Here is a 27,215-nt window from a genome sequence, read left to right as displayed (position 1 = left end):
TCTTGATAGAGGCAACATCTCCAAATCATAGGTTGCATGTCTATATGTTGTAAGCAGTTCAATTGAAGAGTCATTTTCTCTTCAAATAAAGAAGTGTCTGAGAAATAAACATGATAACTTTCATCAGTATTTATTTTAGATTTCATTTCCTACCTGGGAAATTATGTCATGATTCTGGCAAACACTGGGTTGAACGCCTGATGTTTTGATAGATTTACGCTGGACTAAATATTTAAAAAGAAGCTCCCACTCACACTGAAAATAATAACAATCTCATAGTTCATATCCAGTGAGAGAGGAACAGATGTAGGCTGCTGTACATATAATAATCATAATAAGGCGGTGCACAGCTAGGCCATTTTTAATATCTGAGAATTGTCAAAGACTTGTGAAAATTATACTAAGTCATGTACATAATAAAAACGGTACAATTTCCTAGATCAATTTACAGTTTTTCTCATTAGGTGCACTTAAAATATCAGCAAATTATGTGACAATAACAAGTCAAAACGACGTTGTTTGCAGCAAATGAACCGTAACACTGGGTGTAAACACCCCCATGCCTACATTTGAGACCAGTGAGCAGCGCGCGCGCAGACCACGTGGGTCCATTATGTCAATTCAAGCGTCCGGCCACGCTGACATGACTGCTTGTGGCGTTTGTGTCTTACAATAGTTAACGTTTTTACGTGTTTTCCCACTCACGTTTCGGTCTTTCAGGGGCACGTTTCCTAGCCAGGGGAGAAAGAAACAGTCTGTGACCGGTCAGAAGAAGTAAAATAGGTGTTTATGGACAGAGAGACTTGTTGCATGTTGTGACAGCAGAGATACACACATTAAGGTAGGCTGCTCTGAGAGGACCTTGCTTTGTTGACATTTCTGTTACCTTTCTGTCAGTCGTTTCTTCACAGTTAACAAGTGTTATTTTAACTTGTGTGCTGAATTTACAGCGTGGTGTTAACCCAATATGGGCGGGGACAGAAGCTGCTACTGTGAGTGGGACAGCCACAGTTTAACAAACCAGAACTGCGGCACAATTTGTGACATTGCGCAGTGACAAATTAAATATCGTTAATTTTAGGATTACTTATATATAAATAACTAACGTAACTAAAACTCTGCATTTGAGTTGTCTATATCTACTATATCTAGTGCAGTTTTTGCAGAAGACTCATTAGTATTGTAAAGATTTGTTTGTTTATTTTTGCAGTGGTAATAGAATCGACAGTTTTTAAACAATACATTTTGTTAATTAGCCGTATACAGTCCTGGTAATTTGCTGGGTAATTTTGAGCATTACTTTACAATAATTGATATTGGTCTCAAAAAGTAATCACTGTTTCAAAATAATGACATAGATTTTATGCTGCATAATAGACCATTTTCCACAGCAGCTATGTTGACATGAATGAACAGGTAATCACAAGTCTTACTAATGATATTAATTCAGGCTTTGTGCTATTCAGGTAGTGCCTGAGTTAATGCCATTAATAAAACCTGTGTTTACCTGCACTTTCATGTCAGCATGGCTGCTGTGAAAAAGGTCTGTAATTTGTTTTAATTTAAAAAGAAGGAAAAAAGTCTCTTTGTACCAGAGTAGACCATTTGCATTGCATTGTACAATACTTGTCAGTGTGTTGGCTGACATTTTCCTTGAATTGCATATAAGAATGATATGCTTTCAGTCCTAGAATTAATGTGATGCAGATAAAGTTGAATGCACATTTATCAAAATACAATTTGCCTTAGGTTAATAGCAGCTGAACCAGAGATGTTCTCTGCCCCAAGCTGCAGTCATTTTTTTTTTTTGTCTTAATATTTTTAACTGTACACCACATTTGACAGTGAACAGTTTTTTGTCTTCTCAGGTAGTGTACTGTATGTTGGGTTGACTTGAGCACACATGGTGTTGAAATCACCTTGGAAAGATTATGTTCCCCTATCCTGTTCCCACTGCAGTATGATGCAATTTGTCTTCATTTTCCTCCGACTTTGACTCGTTTTCATGATATATTGTTGAAGCACATCATAAAGACAAAAGTGTGACTTGTGTCAGAGTTATGCCATCAATTTATAGGCTAGGTCTAGTCTAGCAGTACTGAATAAGCATCTCTCTGGATTAGCTATGCAAGTTCCTGACTGGTTGTTTTTTCTTTGTCTCATAGAACAAAGTTGTTTAATATCAGTCCTTCAGTGCCAAGTTGCAATACTTACTTACTGCATGAATAGTGGTTGCATAAATCTGGTGTTGCAGCTACAGTGGTAGCAAAGTGTAACGCGGCACACGCATGATGTTCGCTTTGTCTGTCTTATCCCATCTGCATCTTCTTTAATCTTCTCTCAGACATTAGTCATACCAGACTTCTGTACCCAGAAGCCAGTATTAGGTTTACGGTCTTGATGTTTGTAATCAGCCAGTTTTTCATTTTGTATTGTTTGTTATATTTTGTATTTAGTATTGTTTGTTATATTTTATCCTTGATATTACTTTTCTAAAACATTTTCTTGATGGTTTGTTCTATAAAATATCAGAACATAAGGAACAGTCACAACCGGTTCTCATCTCAGTCCCCTGTCATCTCATCGATAAGTACAATGCACCCCTTATTTCTCATATTTCTACTGATGCTATTTCTCCAAGGCAATCCTGGACAGTGATGTTTGGCATTATTCTTTAAGCAGAAAATGCCAAATTATCCCAAGTTTCATCCTTTTAAAGGATTTGCAGCTTGTCTTTTTTTGGCGTCTGTGTATTGATGCACTGGGTTTTCTAATGTCAAGCCATTTGTGGCAGTGTTAGACACTTTGCACTTTAAACCTCCCATCGGAGAGCTGAGGCATGGTTTTCTGCCCAGATAAGATATTCAGTGGTATGCTTTTTTCTATAACTACAAATTCCAAATAGAGGGTGTCTGATAATTTAACTACTGTATATGATTGATTTATGTAATGGTCATCATTTTAAACTGTGCACCACCTTTACAGATATTAACCTTGGTAAATTGTGTATTTACTTTTGATTGACAAATGTAGTTTTCATGATTTTATCTGAACTCTGCTCATTTGCCATCTGCAAAGTTGGACCAGCGAGCAGACATGACTGCATGAAGATATTTGATATAAAGAAAAACACATGTAATTAGCAGGTATTTCTAGTGTGAAATCCTTGGCTGTATGACGTCTGTGATATACAGACATCTGCTGACACTTCCCGGTGAAGAAACCTTTGCTTGGTTTTCAGCCAGTGAAACGCCTCCTTAGCTGGACTGAGGTCACTCGTCAACAGTCCACTGCAACAGTAGGTGATTTAAAAAAAAACAAAAAAAACTCCCTGTTTGTGGTCTAACTGCATAAAATTGGTTCCTATATAGAATCAGCACTGTAAATTCACTCACAGATTTGATTTCAAGTCCAGTGTGTTACATTATAGAGCAAAACAACAAAAAAAAGTGACCAACCAACTACTCTCACCTGGCTGCTCCCAGTTATTAAATGCCTGACAAACAAGACAGTTTTCATACAGTATGTGTTATTTACATAGCCTATCCTCTATATACACATACAGTATACACTGCTGTAACTACAGACATCTGAGAATGGTGATACCATAGTAAAAATGAATACATGAAATTTAACTATACAGTGGGGATAAAGTACTTCCGGATGGCAGGTCCTCCCACTGAATCTTTTTATTTTGGCAGAAAAGCTGCCAGTTCTCAGACGTCCAATGGGAATGTAAAAGCTTCAAGTGCCCAGAATTGTTGTAGGTCAGTGCCATTAGCCAATGGACAACTAAAACAGTTGCTCTGAGTGTCTGATATTGCAATGAATTGGAGTCAGTCGAAGACCCTGCACATCAGTATACAGATGCCAAAGAAAGAAAAGCAGCAAATCCTCACATTTGAAAAGGTGAAACTGGGGAATGTTTGCTATTGATAACAGTCTAATACTCCTCTAATACTTGCCCCATTTTGTGATTGAAATATTCATTTTATGACAGATAGGAGACAGTCAAAAGAAAATGACACATTTATTGTGATTTACTGTTACATCGTCATGCTTTTTCTTAAGGTAAACTCACATCCTCTGCATGATTTGTTTTGTGGACATTATTGACATTGTGGATAATCCTTTTGTTTTGACCTGCTTTCTTTTTGCTGCCTTTTGAATTTTCAGTCAGTGACGTGAGTTGGAACAGCTCTGACCTAAAGATTTGAGTCGGTAGCTCAGGAGGAATAATTCAGTGCAGCAAGAAGCAGAAAAACAAATTCATTCACACACGTACCAGATTCCCTACTGTACTGTACATGTGCTTCACTTCAGAGGAAACTTCTCAGTTTGTTCTTCTTACTTTTGAAGATACATGCTCCTCCAATTACTGGGGCCATGCCGCCTCCCCTATGGTGTCTTTGGACAGCTCCTTTAGTGCCTGAAAATGTTGCAGACCATTAGTTCTGGATTGTCTACACCTGTTTGCGTAATTTTCCCTTTTCAACCATTTTCCTCCCACATTTTCATATTTGTCTTTTTTTTTCTTGTATAAATAAATGTTTGGGTCTTCAAGAGATTTCAGGTTTATATATTTTTTCCCCCAAACAACTGGCAGCTGTAAAATCTTTACATAAGCCTGTTTTATTGTATCTAGTCTGCCACCTATGTACTGTATGTTTTACAGCTTTTGTGCTAATGTTGCCTGCTGAAACTCTTCACCTGTCAGTAGATAGGATTACAGATGCTAAACTTATCAGAAAAAAAAAAAAAATATATATATATATATCATCTTAAACACAGCAGAGCAGCCAGCAAACAGAAAATTTATTTTGTGGGGAAAAAAATGGTGTGTTTTAGTTAACCCTATGTATTTTTTAGGTTTTTCAGTTAGACTAATTTGCTGTCAGGCAGGAGGTTGTTTTTGCAACTCAGGCAGACTCCAGAAATTAATTTATCCAAATAACCAAGTCCTCCTGGGCCATGAAGGTTAGGACACTGAAATGGCCCTGGTAGGCAAAGCCATCTTTTGAAGTCTGGAATGTTTTGGCTGACTTAGAGCAGGCGACTGGAGTGGAGGGATCATTTTCACTGACCCATGGGATTTTTAACCGTTTTCATATACTGAGAACAAAACAAAGTGAGGAAAAATGCCTGAGTTCATTTGCATTGACTTTGCTCTCTATAAAAAAAAAAAGAGTAAAATTAAAATGAAACTGATGCAGGGTAGTTTTCTCTTTTGCCAATTTATGGACTATGATGGTGATGCTGTATAATCCTTTTCTGCTTGCAAAATGTGACAGCAGTGATCTACATCAAGAGACTGACAATAGGTCATACTGTAAAGATTTCCATAAGCCTTTTCAAATTGCTGATTTTTTTTTTCTTTGTCTTATCTTACAGAATCCAGCCATATAATAAAATGTCCTTTATTAATGGACTAATTAGGTCCTAATTAGGTGGTCATTTGGACTGCATGCAAAGTAAATACAAGGCTAGTAATACGAACATTGACTGTACGCTTTCATTGTATAAATGCCCTCATTAGGTGCACACACTGTTAGTGTAGGATTTGTTAAATCCACTATATATAAAACATTACCACAGTAGTTATATTAAAAATGTATTCCTATTTATATATTGGATCTGCTTTAAGACTTTTAATTACAACAACTAAATGCTATGCTTTTTTTAAAACAAGGAACAGGAAGCGCAGGAAACCAGGCGATCTTGAGTAACGGGGCACTTAAGTTTCCAGCATAATAAATAATTCATAGGTCCTGTGTGATGAGTTGCTAAGGACAGAAATCCCTAATGACAGCTTTTTATAACCTATGACTCAGCTGGCCATTATGTTTCTGACATCCCTACACAGACCACATCCCCTCTGCATGCTTGCTCACTCTTCTCTTACACTGCACTGCTTCACCTACCGCACTGACAAAAAGGAGTTGTATTACAAGTTGCTTAATGGGGAAAAAATGGAAAACCTATTGAAAATATTACTTGTTTTGTGCTACCATTTGTTAAGAAACAACTAGCTCTTTGGTAAAATATGTTTTAAATATGGAAAGTACTGTATCTCATCAAATGTAATGCCAAACTCCTTAATGGATAAACAAGTCCCTGTTCCCCTGTATATTGTCCTGCTGCTTTTCATTACAAATGCCTTTTTACAGAATGAATTTATCAGTCTCTTTTCTTCCTTATGAAGTAGCCTGTTAAATGTGAAAAATGTGTGTAATAACAGCCCTAAGTTTAATTTAGATGATTAATTTTACTTTTATTTCCTGCATTAGACCCATGCGGGAGGGACTGAGCTAATCTTAATGCTTGTTGCTTCTGCTGTGCATGTGTGAGGTAAGCGATTGAATAATTGAGTTTCTGCAGTCTGCTTTAGGCCTGTGACTGATCAAGTGTTGCAGAGTTTGATTGGCATAATGGCACCATACCCCCCAGGTAAGGTCACACCAAACCTTATGCAGCTCCCAGTATGAAAGACAGGGCCTCATATGGTATTGGTTGATATCATTATTGTTATCATTTCCAAACCCCAGCTCTCACTCAGAATAGGTGGTTAATTTTAGATGCAAAATAGATCCAATTACTCAGGCCTCTGCTTGTGGTTGTCCCCAGAGTTAGTGCAGGGAAATAAATCTGGTGGCCTTGATTAAGTACCTGACAATAGAGTTAGCACAGCACTACTGGTTTATAGTAATACAGCGGACATGGACAGTTAGGCCCACCAAATAATTAACTTTACTGCGTGCAGGTGGTGACCTGGTATGAGCTGGGGACCACCATGGGTAACAAATTAGATCATATAGGCAAGCAGAGTAGCAGCTCTGTAGGACTTCCAAATAAAGCAAAGTAATCAGACTCAGAAAAGCTTGACACATATTTCAGATTTGTAATGTTTTAGTTTTTAAGGAAAAAACATAAGGCCCTGCATTTTTTTATCTGTATTTTTCTGCAGAATAAATGATCACTTATATATGTTGTTGATCTTTTTACGTCAGTGTGGACCGTTCTCCTCGCACTGCTTCCTGTTAATTATGAAATACTGTAGGTCTTAGACACATAATTTATACTGCTTCTTAATATAGGTGTGAAAGGCTGCTGTTTTTAAATAGGTATATAAAAAGTAAGAGTGGGGAAAATTCTCCCAGCACCCACTCTACCCAGCATTATGTCATCAGACTCAAAAAGCCATGGCTGAAGAAATATAGACAACATATGGAGTGAGGTATGTGACTACTTCTCTTTACTGTAGCAGGACAGAGAGTGGGCTGCCTTGATAAGAAATTCACACAATAGGTGCACTGACATCCTTGAATGGACCAAATATGGTACTCAGCATTGTAGAGAAAAACATCTCTTATCCCAAAATGTTAATATGTCAAATTCTCAGTAATTGGGGGATTGACATTGCAATAATAGTCCACTTTCTAGCGTGTCCCCTCCTTTATATATTTTTTACAGATTTTGCCGCAGCTTAAATGTATTTCTAATACTTTTATTACTCTACTGTGTGTAATAATGAAGAAGAACTGCCCTCTTCTGTCTGCATGCCTGTCATGTTGCCCACAGATAGAAACTAATTTTAGGTTTTGATGTGCTGTAGTTTACCGTGTGAAGACTAGAACTCTGTGTCTGATCAGACTCTTGTGCAGGTCCTCAGGAATAATACTGACTGACTTGAGCCTAGCTGTCAGTACAGTGATCTTTGTGTGAGCTGATTTAATCAAAGCCAACACAGTATTGTTGGTTTGCTCCCTATGACACTGCTGGCATGGTTTCCTCTGCAAGCCTGATTCATTTAATAGCAACATATCCCATGCATCCAGTGCCGCTTCTTCCTGTTCAGCTCTTAATAAGTGTCTTGGTTATGTTTGTGGTCAGGCACAGAAATGCAACATTTAAAACTGTTTCATATAGAAAAATATGTAAATGTTTCCCATCACAGAGTAACCATGATATTAAACAACTTGATAGTCTACTGTTTGTAACACCATTTAAACATTTGTTGATATGTTTGCAATTTATCTTTTTATTTTATTTTATTACCTGTCAGAACAGGTTCAGTGCTGCATGCTTGTGGAGGCAGGTCCGTTTGTTTTTAATCATGACAAGCATGCTACGAATAGGGAGAAAAGGTAATTGGCATAAACTCCAGTGATGTAAACAGCACCACACCAGTAACAGCTGTGTGTGGTCTGCCAGTGCATGCACAGCTATGGTAGAGATGCAGGTCAAAGGAAATGCAGCATATTGTGTATTTGTGTGACACGTGATGCTGCTTGGTCTTAAAGACAGATCACATAAGGTACAGCATTTATACTCTTCCACTGTCAGAGAAAGGATTAGTTATGTTCAGCTCAGCCATTATTTCTGTCTTCTTTTGTTCAACTAATATAAAGCAGTCCTGATATGGTTTTACTTTATATTTTAAGTGAGCATTAATTCTTCTGTTTTATCTTGTACAGATGAATAAGCCTATTTGCATTCACTCAGTAATTACTGTGAATGTCCCCAAGATTATTTCTACAGATGCATGTGAACTCCTTGCTGGACTACTGGAACACTGTGTAGCGTTTCTGCTACTAATGTGTAATCTCTCATTAGCCTTTTAGGTGACATGAAATAGCACCAGCCTAAATCTTGCATTTGCCAATCAGAGGCAGGTTGAGTGACAGGCACAGAGCAACATATCCCTTGTGTAAACCCCTCCTCTACAGTCACAAAATTAGAGTGGTTGTTGCTACACACTGCTGCCTACTGCTTCTACACAAATGAGAAAGGAAGCACTCTGATTCAGAAGTGCACATTTTGGATGTATGCCGGAACTACTTAAAGCCAGGGAGATTTTTCAGGGGAACAGGTGGTCAGAGTGACATAATTCTGGCAAACTGTTCAGATCTTTAGAAATTGGGCCCTGTTGCTCAGCCAGAGGGGTTGCTACTCTGTCATTACTGTACATATAAGCATGGGTTTGTCAGGCTTGTTACTAATATAAATTTATGTATGGACAATCAAAACAAATATACGAACACAAACAGTTCTTTATAGCTGCGTAAATGACTGAGACAGTGATTTATTCTCATACACAGTTAACTTCTGGTGCTTGTGTTAGAGTGGAATGCCATTCAGAATGCAGAAAATATATTTAGTTCTCATCAACAGACGGCAAAAGGCACCAGTGGGTCTAGCCCCCGTGTGAGAACAGTTATTTCTGTCACAGTATGGACTTTGAATTATGGTAATCTGCTGTTTGACTCTTTCAAGAACATTAGGGCTGATTAACTATTTAGATACATCTGATGTGACATGTCATAAATGGACATAGCTTTAGTTTTGACATAAAATGTAATTTATGATGTTTCAATCTAGAAAGTGTCAAAAGAGGGTTTTCTTATGGGAGTATATTAAAAATGTAAACAATTTCCTTGGTTTTTATCTAATGTCCACCTGTTTAAGGAAATGGGAAATATGTCAAGTATGTGCTGATAAATAGTTGCATCTAAGAGTAAAAAAAAAAAAAAAAAAAAAACATTGTTCAAATAGACTTGAGCTTTTTTAAGCCCATTAATAGGTAGATGCTTATGGCCAATGGAAATACCCCACAGCTGCAGTCTGGCTGTTGCTACATCTTTCTGTCATATCCTTTTCAAACACTTCACTACCATTCAGATTTAGCCTCAGACACGCTCCAACAAACAATCTGGGCGCTTAATGAATTTATATACACTATATTCAGCTTTTACTCAGACATTCTTGACAATCCATGAGTGCTTACCATGCACTTATGGAACAATGTATTGCGTGGACAAAGCGTTCCTTTTTAATTTGTTGAAGTTATTACTGACATTTAGGGCCACATGTAATTCCCAGATAATAATCATTGTGTATGGTTTTATTTTTGGAAACCTTGTGAGGTCTGTGCTTATATTTGGTGGAGGTTCTGTCTAAAGCTGAGCAAGTCTAATGACAAAGCCATGCAATTCAACAGGGATGAACTGAGAGCAATGCTGAGATAAGTGAATTACCTACCTGGTAGGAACACACAAGGGCTGTGTCCTGAAGCTAGGCAACTGGCAGGCCTCTGTTTGTATTAGGAAACAGTTAAACAGTTCCTGCAAACACAACTTATCCTGTTTAATTGGTGCATAATTCCTGTGAAGTTGTCATACATGTCTGTTATTCCTGCCCTGTGCAAACAATGAAGGGCAGTTTGAATGTGCATTGAGTGGTTAAGTGGAGCCTTCTCTAGATTGTGTAAACACTTCTTAACCTCTAGTTGACAAATTTTTATTCTTGCAGCAATCTCAATGACAGAGGTAGACTGGCATATAAAGTTAATTGTTTGTTTTAGTATATTGTATTATATTCGACTATTGACAATGTTTGAATTGTATAATCATCCATAAACAACTTTGTTGTAAGTCAGCCAGCTAATTTGATGGTCAACTTGATCAGTGATACACTGACGCTTCGTCAGCTGTAAAAACAGCTCATAATGAGCTCACCCAGCTTAACAGCAAAAAAATCAACTACCTGTCAATTTGATGTGTGAAAAGACTATCTTATTTTATTCATGTCCTGTCACAGTAAGACCACCTAATGAGTCAATAAACATACTTTGATTGTGATGCTTTGAATTCATATGATACTTTTATCTTTAATCTGCTGCTATGAGTGAACTAGAGCTTTACCTTCTCTCAGTACTCAAACTTTTTAAATGTCCTGGAGGAGTTCTTGTTGGAGTCCCAAACCTACTGAGATCTCTAATCAAGGCTTTACCTTCCAGGCAAGCATATTTCTCCAAATGACAGTAATTTACATATGATGTATTTAGAGAAGAAGAGGGCAGGCTAATTCTATTTAGAGATTTTCCTTTGTTTTAGGAGTCAATCGCAGCTAGCTCAAATCTAATTTTTACAATTTCATCAGGCCATCTTGGAAAGCCTCTGTGAGCTCATCAGAGAGGAGCATTTATTGCTAAGTGTTCTCTATTGCATTAGCACACAATAAAGTGGCCAGGGACTGCTACAGACGTTTATGTGGAATCCAGTTAACACTCTGCCAATTCGTTTTTTATTGGGACACAATCAATTTTTATTCATTTTAAAGCCAGAATGCTTTCTTTCATTGTGTGCCTACCCCAGCTTATTATGCCCTAAACTAATTACTTAGTTGTTTTCACAAAGTGCTAATGTTTATGTTAAAGATTTCCTCTGAAATGCAGACCCGACGTGCATATACATATTGTGAGATTTTGTGCATTCTAATGTAAATCTGTCACACATGTTCTTCGTTACCACACACTGTTTTAAACACAATAATTGCCTTAATTTAATTTGGTAATAAAGTCTGCATAATAACACATAGTCTGGCATATTGAATTTGAAGAATTATAATATGTCATCAGATTTAAACAAATTGTTTAACCCCTCATTTGAAATTTGAATTTCACCCTCATTGGACATATGTTTGAAAATCTACTATAGAGAGCACATTTACAAAAGCAATTTAGACGAAAAGTAATTGCATTAAGCACGAAGGAGTAGAGATGGTTTTGTCTGCAGCCTAGCTTAATGGTAGAAATACTTTGAAATAGTACCTGTAAACCAACATAAGGATGTTAGGGAAAATGAGCTCTTAGTTAGGCATATTTGCTAGAAACTGACCTATATGGTTATTTATGATCCCATGAACCCATTAGCATGTACAACAAAATGATACTTTTTAGCTCATTTGAGTAAACTTCTAAATGTTGAAGGAAAGGGTTAGCTCAACGTAGTTTTTGAGAATTTAACATTTCTTCACTCTGTATATTTTTTCTTTTGTTATTGTAATCGAAACTTAGAGTAACTTCAATGCATGTGTGAATAGATGAGATAAATAGCTAAAGATTTCTCAGTATGAGTTAAAAGAAGACATGTTCAGTGCGTGGGCAGCACGGTGGCGCAGTGGTTAGCGCCGTTGCCTCACAGTGAGAAGGTTCCGGGTTCGGGCCCCACCTGGGATCCTTTCTGTGTGGAGTTTGCATGTTCTCCCCGTGCGGATACTCCGGCTTCCTCCCTCAGTCCAAAGACATGCAGCTTAGGTTGATTGGTGTCTCTAACTTGCCCATAGGAGCGCATGTGCGTGTGTGTGGTTGTTCGTCTATGTGTTAGCCCTGCGATGGATTGGCGACCTGTCCAGGGTGTACCCCGCCTTTGCCCGATTGCCGGCCGGGATTGGCTCCCCCCCCCGTGACCCCGTTCAGGGACTAAAACGGTAGAAAATGAATGAATGTTCAGTGCAATAACTGCTGTACAGAGCTTAAGTGCTCCTGGAAACAAGACAAACTCTCATACCCTCTTTCTCTTTAACCCTTCCTCACTTTCACCTTGACGGTATTTAATGGCTCTTATTTGTCTCCGATATCATTTATTGTTTGGTATCAGATGTACCCCTTTTACCCGTCACCATTTGAACTAAAACACATATAAGCTGACCTAATGTAGACAACGAGCATCGTCTTCTCCCTTCTGGCCTCCATAACTATCTGTAAAATGCACAGGCATCCTCTGTTTGCTAGTGCATTTCATTAAGCACAAACAAAGATTATTCATAGCTGCAAGCCTAAAAGGACAACCAGTGTTATGCTTAAACATGTAAGCAACTTTCTATATGTGCATGCAGATAATTTTCTATTCCAGTTTTGGGATTTGTCCTGCAGTAGGCTCTGGAATGCTTTCAACACAATGATGAGATGACAAGTTATCATTGATCTGTCCTTACTTAGTGGGATCCATTAAATAATATATGGGCTCTTGTGCATTACCAGTGCACTCTTCTGTCCTCAACCCATTAGAGGAGTAGGGCATGGGCCCCTAGTGGCTCCAGGCCCTCAGAGGTCCTTGAGCTTTTATTTAATTAAATTATCCTATAATGAAAACTCCCATAATGAGATTAATTTTAATTATTTATCAATGGCCGATTTGAGGGAGAGGCTGCATTAATAATGAATGAAAGAGCTAACATTTTTCAATTCATCAACTTTTCCTTTTGTTAAAGGTGCAATTTATTAAGTGCTCTGCAGTTGCTAGAGGTGATGGTGTTGTAGATATGGATGACCAGGCCCAGAGGTCAGTCAGGGGGTTGCTGAAGTGCTTGATTCTCATTTGATGATGAATATTATAAATTTAACACACCAACATTACATACAGTATGTGGTATTATGCGTTCTCTTGGTGAGTTTTACATAAATCAGAATCTGTTTTATTGGCCAGGTGTGATGGACACACGAAGAATTTGACTCAGGTACATCGGCTCTCAATGTACAAGCAGTGAACCAGCATAAGGCTGTGTATTATAACAAAATAAGCAGTATTAACAGCAATATTGACAGCAACAAATTGTGCAAACAATGCAGAATAAGCGGTATAAACAGACAGTGAACAATGCAGACAACAAGGACTGTTCATTGAAATGAGATAAATACGGATAAAGATGGAGTACTTAAAACATTGTATGTATACAATGTGTGTATACATATATATACACACACACACACACACACACAGGTATTGCACTGAGGGTTATTGTCCAATCATACTGTCAATGTATGCTGCGGCAATGTAGCGAAGTCAAATTTCTCGTGTGTCCATCACACCTGGCCAATAAAACTGATTCTTATAAATTAATTCATGCTTTTTTTTTATTGATCCGTATTGTGTCATAGTTTTCCCATAATGCTCTCCTCTTTCTCATAAAGCTTGATGGGTTTTAGTTTAATATTTAAAAGCAGAAAAGTTATCAAAGGTTGTGCCTGCAGTTCTTTACTGATGTTTTTATTTCTCAGCTTCCATCAGGTTTGCATGTTGATTCTCCTTGAGCATATTGGTGGCTGGCCAACAGAACTATCCCACAGTGTGAAACTGTAATTAGCCGGCGTGGAAGTGTGCATATTTGGTATACACACTAGTATTTGGCATGAGAAGTAGAGGTACAATTGAGAACTGTAAGCTGATACACTGCTGAAAACAATTACATTTTGTGACGTTACATACCTGTCATAGTTTTCATCCCAGCTGAAAGAAACGTATAGGGAGCCAGAGCAACAGAAGTGGCAGTGTAGGAGACAAGAATGTCATTGGGATGGTGAGCAGAGTGCATTTATCAGGCCTTCATCAATAGCTGATTAATAATTCAGACAGTCTAGGGCTTCTTTAGGGCAGGGTTTCAGCTAGCTTGTAATTTTGTAAATTGCATAGTCATCATGCAATGGATGGGCTAGGCTTGTTTGAGAGTCACAGCTGTGAATGTAGGTTTGCCTATGGGACTTTAACAGGTACATGAAGAGTTTAACCATATGTGGTAGCACTGTATTCATCTATCCACAACAAATGGCTGTTATACATGTAGAAAGGCCTTAGTTTTCTGGACACAGTTGTAGCCAGAGCTGATACATTGCTTTCCACTTAAGCTCGCCTAAAGTTTGAACAGTATTACCCAAGTCAAAATGGAAATCAGTTTTCAGATAGTGTCTTTTTGCCTAGCAGTCCTGTCTTTTGACAGACTCCAACCAGATATATCCCCTGGCTTACAGAAAACAAACAGGGGCATATCTTTTCATTGTGAGTTGTTTAAGGAGCCTTGGCCCAGGTGCAGCATTAACAGTCCATAGCCAGTGAATAAGCAACCCCCTCATTTACCCCTAGCCAGCTCATGATAAGTCCCATTCAACAAAATGGGCACTCTAGTCGCCCTGACCAGTTTTACCTGCTTTGCATCCAAAAGTGCACTATTCTTCTACATTGTTTCCAAGGCAACTGGAAGCTTTTGTGACCTATAAAAAGTTGCTACTCCTGTAACTGATCTGAGGCTAGGCGGTTGTTTGTTTCCATGGTAGGCTGCTGAGCTATTTATAGGTCTATCTATTTGGCACTGCTAGGCACAGAAAGAGTCGCTAACAACTTTATTCATTTATTTAGGAGAAAAAAAGTCTGGTGTTTTTCATAGACTGAAGGTCAAAAGTTAACTGGATATTATGAGGGGGGGGGAAAAAAACACCGGGGGCTTCAGATGTTGAGTCATAAAGCTTCACACTCTTCTTCCCTGTTTTCCCACTGTCTGTTTTTTCCTCTCAGTGCAAAAGCGGATCCTTGTTACAAAACAACGTGTTTTTTTTTTTTTTTTGGAGTCAGAGGCCTTGCCCCAGATGACAGGAATTTCTTTGTTGTGGTTTCATTTGTGTTTTTGACAGGCAGAGCTGCTGGTATTGATGAGTCCTACTGTATGTTCATCAGAGGTTCTTGGCATTTCATCACAGGGAACCCCCCAATATGAATGTGTTAATTCATCTCTGATTTACAGATACATGATGTACAGAGTTCATAGAGAGGTATTTCAAATAGCAAGTTGGAGCTGTAGCAAACTTAGCCTGAATTTAATATTCTGTTTCTAACTGTAAACTGCCGTACATTGTAATGTCATCGCTCTAATCTGCACGTTTTTCACTTGCTAGCTTTCTACACTTCTACATGTGGTGCATTTGTTTCATATTGTTCCTAAAAATATTATCAGAGTTTAATGCGAGACCTGTAGACACTGCCAAATTAAACAATAAATACACACGTAAAACATTATTGCTTCTTTATAACTGATGCAGTAAGAAAGGTTTGAGTCCACAAAGAAGATTTCTAGAGGCTACACAATAGAAGGAATGGATTAGACTTGTAAAAGAAGTGAAATATCACTAGGAATCTATTTAGTTTATGAACTTTATCAATCATTCTTAGTTTCTACGGCACACAAATCTGACCTGTCAGTACATTTTAAGTTGTGGTTACTCATCTGCCATAGTCCGCTTGTTACTTCCCCATTCTCTAGTAAAGAAAAGTTTATAGGAAAAATCTCTAATTTTCTCTAATCTCTAAATTGTGGGAATAGTGCCGTCAAAACCGCGAGCAGAAAACAAAGCTGTACTTGCACTCAAGCAAATGTTTCAGTGTATTTTTTTTAGATGAGTTCATGAGTTCATGATGTTTGTAACATGTCTTTGTTGAGTATCCAACTTTTGTTGTTTTTGTTACTGAGTGACAACATTAGCCAATTATTAATGAAAAAGTGTAGTGTTAATTAAAGCACAACGTCAAATCCATATACATAGTGTAACAGAGAAATACTGTGCACCAACATGAAGAATGATGAGAGAAAACGGCAAATCATCAAACAGCCTTTCCTCAGATCCTTTGAAAGTTGTTCCAGCCAGATTAGAACATATTTTCACACAAGTACAAAGAGAGAGTGTTCTGTAAGGAGTGCATTGCAAATTCCATTTCCTAATAGAGGAAGTCACCTTTTATCAGGGCCACTGCTGTTCTGAACACATCAAGAGGAAACGTGGAAAGTTGGCATATCATTGAGTCCAGGCAGGTCCATTGATGTATATCTCAGTGTTATGTTTGTCCAAATGAATGGCTTTAGGAAGTCTGAGATCTCCAGAAAATGGACTGCCATTACAATTAAGCTGAATTGGAAAGAGAATATTGATGTTTACTTTCAGTGAGTTACTCTAAATATTTATCTTCTCCCGTTTTGTAGCTCACTGTTAGTGATCTCCTCAATTGTATGATGCTGACTGTCATATGTAAAGTAACTTGGACAGCTCCTCCTGTTCACTGATTGATAGTGTGGCAGTAGTGCTGTAGTCACAAAACAATAACTGAAAGGCTGTCTCCTTTACTCACAGTGACTGCGATAAGTACCAGACACATCTACAGAAGTCACCATGAATTACTTTGGGGAGAGGTATTAGCATATATGTCGCCACTCTTCTTGCATAATCTAAAACTATGATTATCTCATTGGTTATTTTGGAACCATGCTTCAAGTCCCTCTGACACCAGCATGATTGGAGACATCGAATAGTTTGGCAAGATTTCAATAGTTCATACTGTTCTCAAGCCTTTGAAAAATTGTGCAGCTCGGGACATGTTCTGCTGTTCTATAAAATAAGTGGTCCAGGAGTTAAAAATGACTGACTGTTAGTGCCAGTGTCCATTCATTACTACACTTTCTTCTTAGAGAAGAGATGTGGATGCTATAGAAATTATTTTCCGGTATGTAGTATTTATGTAGGATAGAAAGGTGACTGATAATACCCTGAGGCCAGATAGCCTTATCTGTGCTTTTGGCAACCATAGCACCATAACTTGAATGTGGCAGCATATGCTGTCAGTAAGACAAACCGCTGGCTCAGTCAGGACAGCTTCTTTTGAAATTATATTTAGTCACTGAGCAGAATGGCACAGATCCAGACTAAGTGGCTTTCATCTGGCCAATTCAAACAGACGTTTGACCCCAGACATTTGCCTAATGTGTTTTTGTTATGTGGACTCCTGGCTTCACAAATGTCACAGTGGCTGGACTAGTGGGGGTTTGGTGAGTGACTCAGGGGGATAGGGGGTTGGGGGGATTCAGGAACAGGGAGTCAGCCTTGAGGGGGTGGGATTGCAAGGCAGCAGGTATGTCTGTAACCTCTGCATTTTGTACTCTAACCCATTGGGAGTTGGTGGTGTGCTGAACACAAGTTCCCAGTGATGACCAAAGCCCCACCCACCCCCATACTGGCTAGACTTGTTGCAAGCCCACAGATCAGTGGGCTGGGCCCCAGGGCTCTGCTGACCTGGGTCCAACTGGCCAGGCAGCTGTGAAGAAGACGGGGAGTGCCACATTTTTGGCCGGCCGGGTTGAGCAAGTCAGAAGTGCACCCCACACAGTTGGGGCAGCGCTGACAAATGTTGCCATTAAAGGGGTGTTGAAAATTTATTACCAAACATACTGGTATTTTTGGGTGCAGCTGATTCAGATTTTGTGGTGTTGATGGTGAGGCTCTATCTTTAAACTAAAATACCAGATTAATAACAGATACTACTGTTGCAGAAATTATGAAGGCACACCATTCATTTACTGCCCTTATTCTGCCTATTATCAACCACTGATATCTGCTCAACTTGCAAAGTAGCTGACACTTTGTAGACAAAACAGTCGCTGAACTATAGTGTTTACATGAATCACTAGTGTCAAAACTTTTCTTCAGTTTGGCAAATGAGAAGGAAATATCAGTGACAGCAAGTGATGTGATCCTTCGCTCAAGTGTAAGAAGAGTTTGGCTTGATGTGTATTGGCAAAACCATCATCTATGTTAAAATTATGTCTAACTCTCAAATATGCATATCGAGTTTAGATTTACAAGTAAAGTTAAAGTCAGATTCTAAGGAAGACATGAATTTTGTTACATATATATATCAAACAGACCATGTTTAAGTCAATTAATATATATTCTAAGCATCCCACTATGATATTTCCAGCTCTAGGGATGCATCACTCTGAGTAATAGGTCTCTGCTCTACCTCCTGAGCCACAGCCGCACCTAAAGAGAAAGTTTCTGACCTAAAGTGTGCAAAGACAAATGGGTATTTCATCTAATTCAAAACATGCTCTCCTTGTTTTGTTTGGAACCAAAATGGGTGCAACAGAAGATCAGTATTTTCATTTGTTTGTGACGTCCACTGAGGGTAACCATTTCCTTTGTTCGTCACTTTCTGTAAAGGAAGGCGCCTATGAATTTTCATGTTGAGTTATGCTGTGTTTACTTTTATTACTGCTTCTCAGCGAGGCAGGCCAACCTGATGTTTGTTTATAAGGAATTCAGGCTTCACCCAGAACTTTCATTTAGCACTTGAAAGCACTTGACTTTCTACTAATTTACCTCAGTGGACTTTAAAATTATCTCTATGCACTGTGAGTTTTTTGCGGTGCCTAGTTATCAAAGATTCTGAGTTTAATGAAAGACTGGTAGATAGATGGGTTAATGTTATATTGTGTAAACTTGAATACTGCATGCGAAAAGACAACTTAAGATAACATGTTCTTTGGGCGTCTGAGTTTGGTTGCTTTATGTTTTTGCTTTGATTGATTTAGCTATCACTGTTGCTATGCACATTGTTTTTAGGCTAGTATTAAAGATTTCACATGGCACCACAAGCAGTAGGACAGAGGAAGAATGGAATGGTACTGAAAATTGTGTTCCTTTGATCATCAGTGTTACTTTGCTTCACCAAGCATATGTCACTCTGTGTAGCCCTGTGTCAACAGGAAGCTATGCACATCTAATACCTCTGGAATATCCAGCACCTAGTACTCACTCACAAATTCCTATAGAGCAAACTTTACATCCCACTTGTGTCAGAGACGAGGCTGAAAGCTGGGGGTTTGGTGTTAAGAGCTTTTTAAACTTTGTCCTTAGGCAGTAGGCGAACGTGTCACCTGGTAATGCCTGTAAAAATATATTAAAACTGTTATCCCAAGTTCAGATTTCTCTTCTTGAGGAAAGGTTTAAAGCGTAGTGCTCTGTAAAGACTTGTGTCGAAAAAGGAACTTGATCCCCCTCCCAATGTGTGACATTGTATAAACAGTGTTGTAGCTCTACCCAAACAAATTTGGAAATATTGCAACTGTGTCATCAGAGTGTTAGCGTTTTGTTTCATCTATACCATCTAATCCCTTGTCACACTGTTCCTGCCCCTTTCATACTGTGTATATATTCTTTGTCAAGATAAGTAAACGCACTTTACCATGATGCAATTCTCTGTGGAACAACAGGGGAAAAAGTCAGCACAGTTTAGGATCTAAAACTTTCCAAGTACTAGAATTCCAGTTAGATGTACATTAACCCTCCATTTCCTATCTTGACAATGAAATCAGCCATTTGGAAGTGAGTCTGTTCTCCTGTGTGAGAAGCTGAGTAGATAACCTGTTGGCAGTGGCGGACATCTCTCTTCACTCTGAATTGCATGCGGCTATCCCTGTAACCCCACATGAAGGCCACTGAGTCTCATCAAGATAATCCTTAATAAAGAAAGGCTTCACATTTAATCTTGCCTAGCTTCTCAAATTTCTTTACTTATAGTTTTTGGCAAGTGTCAGTGCATCTTTTGTTGAGCTTCCATAGAAGGTTCTACATTTTTATAGTTGCAGAGAAGATGATTTTAGTGTTTTAATTTATGCATTGGGGTAGTTTTCTTTTATTGAGTTTATTTTAGTGCCTCTAAAATGAAAATAATTTATATTTAAATATAATGTTTATCATCTTTACATTTGATACTTTAACCTGTTTGCATTTAATATTGTGGAACATGAATGGAAAGTGCAAGGAAAATCTGTGTTTAGTCATTGAGACATGCACAACTCTGTATAATGATGATGTGCAACTTGAAAATAACTGTTTTGAGCTAATTTTATGCGGCTCATTATTCAAACAGAGCGATTGAGTAAATACACCAACTCGATCAGCATGAGGATACTTCTGCTATTAGAAACTGTTACTTGAGAGTCCCCAAGCAACTATTAGTCAATTGAGTTATCAAGAATGTGTTTGATGTGCAGTATGTTTTATTCTCCAATACTGAAAGGAAAGACTATGGGATTATCCGTGGGTATTTGGTTTTTACATTTCCGGCATGTCCACATCATTACTGCAGTGTATGTATCAGAAGCACTTCTGTCAGCTCCAGGTTGACCACTGCTATACACTTGGTTGGTGTTGACCTGCTTTCAGTGTGGGTTGTGGACTCTCTTTTTGTTTCAAACACCATGTTATGGCATATAATAACAGATTTAATGACACACATGGCAGTTTTTTTCTTCTTATCACTTTTTGACTACTAGGTAACAGAGACATACAAGCAGTGTGTGCACAAGTCAGCCGCTAACACAGTATGCTAATTCTTTTAACCGTGGGTGTTCTTTTTCTTTCACCACCTCTTTACCATAATAAATGTATGATTTCCTCCTTGGAAATAATTTTTCAGTATTGCAGTTGGTATTTCACCCACGGCTTTATTATGTGGAAAATAAATTTTAAATGGTCCACTAATCTCTCGAACCATTTATTACACTGAATTGATATGCTTTAAAAAAATGGCATGACATATTGGGTAAAAAAAAAAGTTGTTCAAGCCTCATCACCAGCTTGAATAAATCACCAGTTTGAGCTCATCAGTAGCAGCTTGGCCTTGTGTGACAGCTTTGCACAGTTGAAATAATAATGCAGAGCAGACAGAAGGCAGTCATTACCTTGCACACAGACGCGGTGTGTATGTGTTGACTGAGGACTTCCACTAGACTGCTGTGGAGACAGAGCTGAGCTACTAGGCTGCTGTTAAACCTCTGATTCCTGATCACCTAAGCTAGTGACAGAAACCCTTGTTTCCCCTCCAAAGTCCCTACATGACAGAGAGAAATCCTACAGTGACCTAAAAATCAAAAGAGCAAGGTTTTTGAGCATAACAGAAGCAAAACAAAGGAGAAGAAAAGTGTGAGTGGGTGTGAGCAGAGCCCGGTGCTCTAGTGGACAGGCAGGCTGATGCTGAGATCTGCCATTTTATAGCCTTAGTCTCCACTAATACAATCTGGAGAGAGCCCTGTTGCTTACAGCTATGAGTGAATGACATATGGGGAGCTTGTGTGAGGCACAACTCCCCTGTGTCTCCTCCTGATCCAAAGTCTTCCTGTGAGAGAGTGCCGAGCACTCTTTTCTGCTTTTTCAAACTGCAGCAGACTCACTCTCCCTCCCTCATTCACTGCCTGTCTCTCTCCCTCCCTCCCTCTCCATTGCTCTCTCACGCTTTCTTTTTCCCCCCTCTTCCTCAGACACTCACTAGTCGCTGCCTGAAGCTGTAATCGGACCACTGTCTTTCTCACTAGGACGGGCTCTCCTGAGATATCGCGCAGAGCTCCATGGGTTCCAACACCTAAAATGAAGTAGTCTTGTAGTTTGCATTTATTGTGCTACAGATTCTACCAACACTTGAAGGACTGTTGTAGAAAGTTTGCTGTCTGCTCTGCTGGACTGAACAATCTGTCTGTGGAAGATCTTTAAAATACAGATATATGAAGGAATAAACACAGACGGATTCAACCATAATTGTAGTGAGTATAACTTGTATCTACATTGTCTGATCTGTTGGTTTGCTTTTCTTAATTTGTGTAGTGTGTGTGTGTGTGTGTGTGTGTGTGTGTGTGTGTGTGTGTAAATATAACTTCATAGATTTTCATCAGCATTTATTTTAAAATATAAAGAGCAGCTGGAGTAAAATAATTTCTGGCCTAAAATTGTAAATAAGATTTAAAACAGCACATCCTATAATAATAATTGTAGTACTGTTTTGCACGTTCAGAGTTCATGCTAATATTAACTGAGGAAGGCTTTAATATTGGCAGCTATAATTCAGTGACTGATAATTACCCAAATGAATAAATAAAACAATGCTCTGCATGAAAGTGTAGCTTTAATTTAGGAGAAAATAAATACAACTCACATCCTGATAAAGAAGTAAATTTACAAATGTAACATGTACTTTTTAAAATAATTTAGAGCCACTGATAATTTCCAAAAAATCAAACTGTTCTGTTTATGTAATACATGGAAAATGTTTAAAGTTTCATTTGTAATTGTAAATGACATTTGTAAAAATATTTTCTAATAGTAACAGTTTTAAAAATAAGAACCTCAATTTTCTCTTTTACAAACGGTAAAAAATGTGCTTCTGTAGTAATGACAACAATATCATCAGTGCAAATATATTGAAATTTCCCTTTGAAATATGGGTTCTTCTTGTGCTTTGCCCAGTTTATATTTTTATTCGAGCAAGAAAAGCATGCCGGTCTCTGCAGGAGTCCCTCTTTCGACTGACAGAACAAACAAAACCAACACAATTAAAGTAGCTGACATCCAGGGACATCTGCTGAGGCCAGGAATGCTGTGAGGAGACCTGAAAGGCGTTCAGCGTCTGACCAAGGCAACAGGCCTCAGCTACCAGCCGTGCTGCGCCTCCCATATTTCACATGATGATTCACCCGCTTTAATCACTAGCCTTTCTAATCGAAGGATGTTCTCTGCACGATCACAAGCTTACATCAGATGTTAGGCAATTATTTTGTGGTGTGTGCGTGTGTAAGGGTCATTTCATCTCTGAAACTGTGCTTTTTTTTCCACCCTCTGTCCTTTTTCATCCTCTAATTCCTGTCATTTTCAAACACCTGCCCATTTTGGTGTTTAGAAAGGTGTGTTAGTAGATGAAAGAGATGAAGTAGAGGGGTTAGGATAGGCTTGTGAGCCAAACTGCTGATTGGCCTCTGCTCTGTGTAGACAAACATGACAATGTGTGTGACCGCCTGCTGCAATTATTCACTCACACAATAACCTTATTTATCCAATTAACAGATAATGACCAGGCTGATTTGAGGCTGTTTACGCTGTGTATTTGCTTTATGTAGGGAGAGAACAGGCTCTGCCTGGCTGCAAAGCTCCGTGCGTGTGTAGCAGCAGCACAAGTAGGACTGGTCTGCGGTGACAGTGGCATTGTTTGCCCAAAGCCTGATGTCTTCCGTGTGGATGGTGTCTCACCAGCCGAGGCCTTATTCTCTTCTCTCAGAGAGATGGTTCACGGTGAAAGACACAGATGGCTAATTGATCCAGCATCACTCAGTGATTAGTTAGGGAGACAGAGAGGGGGAGATAAAGCTCAACAGACAGAAGGAGGAAATGAGGGATCTCCTATTAAGTAGCCCTTACTGGGCAATTAGTGGGCAGGGGTTGTTTACTAAATACTGTGGGGTGTTATTTTGTTAACATGCATTGTTTGCATCTAAAATATGTGGCTGAAAGAGCAGGAAATTACATTTAAAGATTTCTGTTGATTATTCTTACACATCTGTAAGCACTAATTATTTGTAAATGACAAATGATTTTATTTTACAAGATAAAAAGGAAACCAAGATCACTGGGTATTAAACAAATTGTATTCAGTTGAATTGCATTCTGTTCCAAAAGTACTTGCAGTACAGTGTGCCTCTGTACACACGATATTTTTAGAATCTTAAAGTGCAACATTTTTATTACCTTCTGTAATACTAGTAAAAACTCAGCAATTGTATAATTTTGTCTTCTTCATGTCCTGTGTAGTTAATAGTTTGATTCATTTTATAGAATAACAAGTCACAAATGTTAAACTGATAGTCACTAAGATTCGGACTTTCTTTCATCTTAGTGTTGTATAGCCTCCCTCGTGCGGTGGTGGTCATTGTGCTAAGCAAGCTGTGATAAAATCTGCACCTTAAATCTTGTTTGATGGCCCCTCATAGGTGAACTGGCCTTCTGGAAATAATTTTGAAGGCTGAAGGGCACAGTATTAACAGATTTAATGTAACTTTTAAGTGAACTGTTGGAGCACCATGTCAGATTGAACCAAATGAGAGAGAGAAATCACACATAAGCAAACAGTACATATGTTAATAATTGTGCATTTAATTACAGATCCAACATTTTAAAATGTGTGTGAAGCACCACGCGCATCCGTTATTTGTAGCCGCAAGTCTCATTTATGTGCTGCACTTAATGTGTTGAATACTACACTACAGAAGATCAGTGCAAATAATTTTACAGTACATGGAATATGATATAAAACAAGTGTTTCATGTATTTATTTAAAACAAAAGTTCAAAATTGTTATTGTTCTAGTGCTAAAATAATAAAATGTAAATTTTTTTAATCAAAATTGGAGTTCCAAAAAATAGTTTGTCCAGAATTTTACCACCATGTAACTTTAAATGTCCATTGTTGTTTGTTGTATAGCGGTTGTTTGATCAAAAATGCTTTTGAGGATGAACACACAAAGCCATGTAACCTTCCATTTGTTGGCAGCTGTAATTTTTTTTCAGCCACGTACAGAAAGACAACTGAAGTGTAGAATTTTGTAAACTCTGCCTAATTCCACTCACATCTGTGTCCAATCGTTGTCTGCATCTACATTCTTTGTGAGTGGATTTATTTTTCCTGGGCCACCATGTGGATTCAGCTGACCATCTTAAGTAGGGATTAGTTATTTTCAAGTTAGATTTTGATTAGAGCATTGTTTTTCAAAAGTTGTTATTTACCACACATGGGTTGTCTGTAAAATTCAGAGGACTATGGACTTGGCCCTATATAATATCTATTAAAGGTGATACAGGGAGTGGAATATGGAAATAAACAAAGCATGGTCACTCATATTTCTTTTGTAGTTTGTTTGTAACAAATCAATATGTGAAAATGCTTTTTACAGTTTTGCAATGAATATATGCCATGCAAAAAATGGATGCTCCTGTGTAGAGTTAAGTTGGACAGGTATATGAAGCAAAGCAGAAGAAAATGATTTGTCAGGTCAGACAGCCTGCATGCTGAGATGATCTATGTTTAAAGCTTGGCTGTGACTGTGTTTACCTTTGGAAACGCAGGTCTTGAAATAAGTAAAGCGAAGCAAAAGGGCCAGAAAACAACTGAGTGAAGCGTGTTGAGGCACTTCTTTTTTCTTTCTCTGACTGACACTTCCAGTGCTTCATCCAGCCAGGCTTTGTTCTTGTCAGCTTCAAAGACCTGGCAGTTCAGGTTGAACTACGAAGCACATCAAAGATGGTGAAATCAGTGCTTAGCTTTTTTTTAATGATACATATTTAGTGTCACAGAGAAAAGACTTGTTTTTGCTTTTAAATCCCTGTCTTCTCTTCTCCCATCTTCCTCGCTCCCCCACCCTTTGTCTTTACCTGGCTGATTTCACATACTGGTAGTGGCTGAGATACCAGCATGGCCTGTACTGCTGAGCAGAGAAACCACACACACACACACACCACACCACATCAACCAACCGCAAAACTCTCTTTCCACAACTTCCCCCTGATCTGCGATCGCTGTTAATGTGCTGTGGCAAAATGTGTTTCTCTTTCAGCTGTATGGCTTTTACTTTTAGGGACTTTCTAAACCATTCATATCATTTTAGTCTTTACATCCCTTCTGCATATTGAAAATGCCAGGAGGATGCATTGCTTTTATCTGTAGCTTCTAAAGTGAGAATAAAATGTCATGGTTATTTTTGCTAAAACGGCTGCACCATGAGTACTGGAAGAGTAGGCTAATTGTAAAGCTGGAAGGGTATTCATGAAGGCTTTGCCTTGGTGTGAAGAGCAAAACTTTGGGGAAAAAAACCCTGCAATTCATGCAAGATTATGCAGCTCAAGTTACCCTGGCTTATGTTAAAGAAAAAAAAAAAAAAAAAGCCATGATATACATATATATATTTTAAGGAATATATAATTATTCTCCCCCTTTTTCTGACCACTTGAATACCTTTGACCTTTTTTGGACCCTTTATGCATGGTGTGCTGGAGTCTGGTCTAATATAGTGTTATAGCCATATAGGTATATGGCTCTGCTTGATGTATGGAGAGAGATGTGTAGAGCAGGAGTGAACACCAAAATGTAACTGTCAGCTAAAGGAGAGTAATAGAGGCATTCGTAGCGTCATAGGAAACATATGTGGATCCATATGCTCTCCATGTTCTTGTTTCCAGTCTCCATCATTGTGTGAGATGCACCACTGCTCTGGGGGCCTCTAAAGTGCCCTGTGCCTAAGTGTGAGAGTGTGTGTGTGTGTACACATGGAGACATACAGGCATGAATTATGTCTTTGTGCTCTAAAGAAAAAGACATGAGCGTGAGTTTTTGTGTTGCCACAGAAAAACAAAGGGTTTATATAGTGTCTGTGGGAGTGTGTTCTAAATCTGCCTTTCTGTTCATTCTGAATAAACTGTCAAGTTAGGAAATTGTGTATTTCTGTGCCCTTCCATGGCCCCAGGCTGAGCCAGGCTGGCGGGAAGCAGCTCTGACGGTCATTAGGACCTGTCAGTATGCTGGGAGGGGGAATGCTGATAAATTTCAGATAGTGTCAATTGCAGATGAAAGATCTGCTGAAGATGCTAGGGGTGTCACGCTTGACTTGTCTCTGCTCAACAAGTCCCGTCTTCCTTCCAGCAACAACCTACCTCAAGCAGGAAAGGGGGCAGGCTCTCCCACCCTCTGCTGCCCCTTAGCCCCGGCTATCTCCAAACCCTCACTCCTGTGCCTACCTTCAGTCCCCCCACCCTGCTTACCTTGGCTAAGCTGCTTTGCATGTTGATTGGGGGAGGGCAAATCCAGTTTGCAGCTGTCGTAGACCAATGATAAATCACCTTTCCGTCATTTGGCTGTTCTCCCCCTGCTCAGGGAGGAGGGAGAACCTGAAGGAGGAAACAACAGAGGAGCAGGGCTGCGGCTCAGAGACATACAATGTGCGCCTCTGTTCCCCTGCCAGCCCGCTCTT

At 38.8% G+C, this 27,215-nt stretch overlaps 1 protein-coding gene across 6 annotated transcripts in view; it reads left to right on the top strand.

The window, feature by feature from the left end:
* The first annotated feature begins 555 nt into the window (after nt 1–555).
* Nucleotides 556–27,215, top strand: part of eya1 (EYA transcriptional coactivator and phosphatase 1) — a 66,997-nt gene continuing 40,337 nt past the window's right edge. For 4 of the 6 annotated variants that reach the window (XM_020600019.1, XM_020600017.1, XM_020600018.1 and 1 more), the window contains exon 1: nt 557–841. The gene's annotated coding sequence lies outside the window, so the exon portion shown is untranslated. Of the gene's footprint in view, nt 842–21,726; nt 21,973–27,215 lie in introns of those variants that run through there. The other 2 variants (XM_020600022.1, XM_020600016.1) reach the window with 2 other exon arrangements.

This window comes from Monopterus albus, unplaced genomic scaffold (assembly GCF_001952655.1).
Source record: "Monopterus albus unplaced genomic scaffold, M_albus_1.0 scaffold44.1, whole genome shotgun sequence".
Taxonomy (NCBI): domain Eukaryota; kingdom Metazoa; phylum Chordata; class Actinopteri; order Synbranchiformes; family Synbranchidae; genus Monopterus; species Monopterus albus.
This window is presented reverse-complemented; position numbering and strand designations above follow the sequence as displayed.